This window comes from Nuphar pumila, chromosome 6 (genome assembly GCF_984573655.1).
Source record: "Nuphar pumila chromosome 6, dmNupPumi1.hap1.1, whole genome shotgun sequence".
Lineage (NCBI taxonomy): Eukaryota > Viridiplantae > Streptophyta > Magnoliopsida > Nymphaeales > Nymphaeaceae > Nuphar > Nuphar pumila.
The window spans coordinates 8,130,787-8,136,853 of record NC_143254.1 but is presented as its reverse complement, the minus strand read 5'-3'; positions in this window follow the sequence as shown (position 1 = coordinate 8,136,853).

Genomic DNA, 6,067 nt, shown 5'->3' with positions numbered 1-6,067 from the left:
TAAATTTGTGAATCTTATCGGCTTTAATTACGTGAAGATAGATGCATACGTGAATGACTGTGCATTTTTCTAAGAGGCACATGAGAAGAACGAAACGTGCTGAAGTGCAATGCTTCAAGATGAAAATCACACAAAGGCAAAGGAATGAAAGTTTCTCAAAAGGTGTTATGATATTTTTTTATAAAGCTGAAGTTGCAGTGCTTGTTTATGACAATGAAAACAACATCAAATATGAGGTGGCATAAAACCCGACGTGCAAGTGATGAAAACATACTAATTTATCCATCAGACTATGCAGTGTGGAAGGAGTTTGTGTGTTATCTTAACTCTATGATCTTAATGATGCCATTCATTTGTTATATCTGCAATTTGTGAATTGATTCTTTATAATATATATCAAATTTAATGTTGTTTTTGTATGATAGTAAATATTCTTGTATGATTTAATTATGTACAATATAGTCTGATCTAATATTATTTGCATGGAATTCATAGGTGTCAACATATGGTTCACGATGAGGATGTGGGAGTTCTTTCTTTTCGTGGATCGGTTCACCACCCGTCAACCAAGATGAACACCTATACACTTCTCATATAAACAAAGAGTTAAAAAAAATTGGATCTAGGATGGGGGTTATGTTTGTGCATAGGCTTTTTGCTTATATGAGAAGTGTATATGTTTTGATTTTTAAACACTTTGGTACAATTGCTACAATTAAATTTTGATTTATTTGAATATTAGAAGTGTATATGTTTGTTGTAGGCTTGGAGAGGATGTAGAAGTGTAAGGGTTTTATATTTGAAGTGTGTTTGTTGCAGGCTTTGAGAGGATGTAGTGAGTTTGTATTTAAAGTGTATTTGTTGCAGTATTGAAGAGGATATAAGGAGGGGGGGGGCATTTTTGAAGCATATGTTTGTTTTTTTAAGTGTATTTAAATATTTTATTGAATGTATGTTTGAAGTGTATGTCAATAGTTTGAAGTGTATTGAATGTTTGATGATGTATGTTTGAAGTGAATGTTTGATGATGTATGTTTGAAGTGTAGTGTTTGAAGTTTTTGTTGAATGTATGTTTCAGTTGCAAGTGTTTTAATATAAAAAAAATTAAAATTAATTTTTAATTTTAAATTTGCAGGTTTATAGCCTATAACTATGACATTCCTGTCTCGCCATTATAGGTGAGATCCATGTCTCACCGTTATACCCAACCTATAACGGCAAGTTAATTATCTTTGTTATAGCCTACAACGGTGAGTTAATGTTCGTTGTTATAGGCTATAACAACAAGACAGAAATATTATAACCTATAGGTTGCCCATAACGATGAGTCAAAGATATTTTCGTTGTAGGGTATCTCACCATTAAAACAACCTAGCCATTATAGCCTACCTCATCACTATTAGTGTTTTCAGTTTCAGTAAAATTCTTAGTTAGTATTGATTCACCTTTTAACGACCTATAAATGTCATTGTTATTGGTCACCAAAGGTCATTTTTTTGTGGTGACTTATCAACAAGAATTCTCGCCGTTATATGCCAATAGCAGCAAAAAAAATTGCCAGCATTAACCCTCATCCTTGTAGTGACTCCTTGCTGCTATTTAATGAATCTTATTCTTCTTCAAAAGAAAGTCATTTTTCTTGAATTTATGAATTCATTTATTACTTATTTTTCACTATTCTTGTTTTATGTAAAAAAAAACAAGACTTCTTAAGTATAATCACATAATGGCGATGGTAGCTGTCAAATCCAAGAATTGGTAGCAGCCACTTTTCCAAACACATAAACCTCCCTCCTACTGCCAATTCCCAACCGAAACCCAAACACCAATCTCGTACCTTCAATGATGGAAGGAGAAAGCAACCAAAGAATGGAGATGGGTTTCGAGTCATTGTGCTCGAATAGCTTGCTCGATATGAATCGTTTGGATAATTACCAATTTTATTAAAGAGCTAACCCATTTATTTCCCATGAATGCTCTTATTCAAGTGGCCCCTTGTGCAATGAATGAAAAAGCCTTGATATAGGTCTGACCCATTTAATGCATGGATCTTGAGCAGTTATGGGTTTTTCAAAATCTTAAAGCTGACCACGTGACCTCATTGTCAATATCACAATGAGTAGAATTAAGACCACACAAAATGCAATCTACAAATTAAGCCTCAATTTTTGGTGTTGCCACTTGAGTCGCTAAAACATGTTTACCAAAGTGTGAACTGCCAGAATTTTCAATGCTTTTTTAGTGAATTAGACCCTGCAGATGCATTCGGTACGTTTCATTTGGTAAGAATTGACTGTTGAATAGTGTATTTTAGATGCTCTAATGTTTGCAAGAATTCCAAGTTGACAATTTTCAAGTCTTAAAAGAACCTGCTTATGCTTATGCATTATTGTAATCGGCTGATCCGAGAGCCGGCCCTCCATAAATCTTGTGGATTCCTGTATGTGTCACGGGCTTTGGACCTGCGCAGGAGGTCGGTCCAGGTTATGGGATCAGATTGGGGCTGTCGACAGGTCGGCTATTCGACCCATTAGGGTGTACCCAAACCCACCAAATAACAAAGTGTAGGGTTCGGGTTTGGTTAGATCAGGAAAATGAAATTTTAAGCCTAGCATAAATTTTATGTTTTTTACTTAAAATACATATAAAACACTCAGGTCCGGTACCCAACAAAAACCATACCCGCATATTGTTTAGGTCAGATTCGGGTCAACCTTGGGATCAATGTTTTTTATGTTTATGCTTGAAAATTTCGGATTCAATTCAGATCAAGTGACAGATACAAACCCAACCCGTTGACAACCCTAGATCAGAGCTTAAGCAATGATCAAGTGACAGATACAAACCCGAACCGTACCACCGACGATAAGGATGACAGAAAAGGAATCGAGACTAGGGATGGCAGTGGACCGGGGGAAAGCGGGGCCCCGCCCCGCCTCGCCCCATTTGGACCGAGGATGAAGGGTATGAAACGGGGATGGAGGCGGGGACGGAGATTAAAATCCATCCCCGTCCGGGGATGGAGGCGGGGATGGACGTGCACTTTTCCCTGCCCCGCCCCGCCCCTTCCCTGCCTCATCCCCGCCCCAACCCCGCCCCAACCACTTTTCCCCGCAATATCCCCGCCCCGCCCCGCCCCGCCTCATCCCCGTTTGAACCGGGGATGGAGGACATGAAACGGGGATGAAGGCGGGGGTGGAGGATAAAATCCATCCCCGCCGGGGATGGAGGCGGGGGTGGAGGATAAAATCTTGAGGCGGGGCCGGGGTGGAGACCTTGTCCCCCGCCCTGCCCCACTGCCATCCCCAATCGAGACAGGGGTACGTACCACCGACACTATTTCCCTTGATGCCATTCACCCTGATCTAGAGCTTGATGGCTCCGAATTTTTTTGTGGGGCCCATCTGCAAAAAATGAGCAATCCAGAGACGGTTGTTAGTAAGGCAACCCTGCATGCATGGTGGTTGGATTGTCGTTCATCATCTTGGATGAACGGCATTCGGGTGACCCTTGATTGTAGAGCATGCCTGAGACATCCGCACTTGTTCCATTTTGGTGTATTGTTCTGGGAGGTTTGAATTTGATCCAGAACCATGGTTACCTGGGTTGGACATGAGCGCGACCTGTTTTCGATACACTTTGATAAAAACCCTTATCATCTCGATATACGAGTCAAGTCAAGTTGTCAAAATGTGGTGTATGTTCCCCCCCGATGATTCACTGAATCCCACGTCTGTGTTTGGGGGTCTGAATGAGCATCATGTATACAAGCACATGGGGATCGTATTCCCGTGTATCTTGACATCACTTAGAATTGGAGTCTGGTGTGGTTGCAAAGACTTCAGTACCCTTTCTTGCTATTCTTCTCAAAAAGCGATGGTTTGAGAAAATGACAAAAATGCCCTTCATTCAAAAAAGAAAAAACAAACAGTTCAAAAAAAGGACAAACATGTCCTCCATCCAAAAAGTCGAGGATGATGTTAACTCTTCAAAGTCTTCTTCTTCTTTCTCTGTAAAACACTGTAAAACCCTCTCTCTCTCTCTAGAGAAGAAATCAAGGGAGGCAAAGAATTCTCCCTAGAGAAGGCCATGAACATCAACCCTTTCACTCTCTCTACTTCTGTGCACATCCAACAGACGATCCTACATTGCTCCATCAAACACCGACTGCCTGCACACTGACTGTAGCATCATTCAACTTGATGAGTTGTGGAGTCTGATTCATAGTTTTTGCCCTTACAGGAAGGGGTTTGGGGGCTCCTTCTAGCGTGGGTAACATCATTCAACTTGATGAGTTGTGGAGCCTAATTTAGAGTTTTTGCCCTTACAGGAGGGGGGTCCGGGGGCTCTCCCCCCGGCGCAGATCCAGGGGGGTGCCCCTGGCGGGGGGCTCGGGGGGCAGCGCCCTCCTGACCAATTTTTTTTGGGCCTTCCAACAGCAATTTGTAGTATTATTGGGCTTTCCTACAACGATTTGTAGTATTTTCGGGTCTCCAATGAGCCCCACAACAATTTATAGTGTTATCCGGCTTTTCAACAACGATTTGTAGTGTCTTCCGCAAATCACTATAGCGATTTATAGTGTTTTTGGGTCTCCAACAAGCCCCACAACGATTTGTAGTGTTATCCGGATTTTTAACAACGATTTTTAGTGTCTTCCGCAAATCACTATAGCGATTTATAGTGTTTTGGGGTCTTCAACGAACCCCACAACGATTTATAGTGTTATCCGGCTTTTCAACAGCGATTTGTAGTGTCTTCCACAAATCACTATAGCGATTTATAGTGTTTTTGGGTCTCCAACGAGCCCCCACAACGATTTATAGTGTTATCCAAATTTTCAACAACGATTTATAGTGTGTTCCGCAAATCACTATAGCGATTTGTAGTGTTTTGGGGTCTTCAACGAGCCCCACAACGATTTATAGTGTTATTCGGCTTTTCAACAGCGATTTGTAGTGTCTTTCGCAAATCACTATAGCGATTTATAGTGTTTTTGGGTCTTCAACGAGCCCCACAACGATTTATAGTGTTATCCGAATTTTCAACAACGATTTGTAGTGTCTTCCGCAAATCACTATAGCGATTTATAGTGTTTTTGGGTCTCCAACGAGCCCCACAACGATTTATAGTGTTATCCGGCTTTTCAACAGTGATTTGTAGTGTCTTTCGCAAATCACTATAGCGATTTATAGTGTTTTTGGGTCTCCAACGAGCCCCACAATGATTTATAGTGTTATTCGGCTTTTCAACAGCGATTTATAGTGTCTTTCGCAAATCACTATAGCGATTTATAGTGTTTTGTGGTATCCAACGAGCCTCACAGCGATTTATAGTGTTGTTGGATCTCACTATAGTGATTTGTAGTGTCTTCCGCAAATCACTATAGCGATTTGTAGTGTTATTCAGTAAGCAAATAGCTGTAAATCGCTACCCGAATTAGGACCAATTTGTCCGGGCCATATCTCCCTAACCGGAGGTCATATTCCAAATCTGTAAAAAGTGGTGTCTTTGTTATTGAGTCTAGTTTATTCCTGTAAATTTTTAGCGATTTCTATTATCATTTCATTCCTCATTTTAACTAAAAACCAGACCCCTATTATTCTTTGTTATTTGAGTTGCACAACATTATTCTCGCTTGACATCCACATCTTGATTCTAACATGCACCTTGTTGGATTTTCCATTGATTTCTTCCAACCTTGCTTGGAACAAACATATATCTTTCTCACCACGACACCCTGTGCATTTTTTGACCACGACACCCGGGACCCGTGCCGGGGGGAGCCCCGAACCCCCCTCCTGTAAGGGCAAAATCGCTGGGAGGAACCCACACTGGGAGGAACCCACACTGGGAGGAACCCTCAGACTCCCCTCTTGTAAGGGAAAATCGCTGGGAGGAACCCACACTAGGAGGAACCCCCAGACCCCTCTCCTATAAGGGTAAAAACTCTGAATCAGGATCTACAACTCATTTAGTTGAATGATGCTACCCACGCTGAGATGAACCCCCAAACCCTCCTCTTGTAAGGGTAAAAACTCTGAATCAGGCTCCACAACAGTCAATG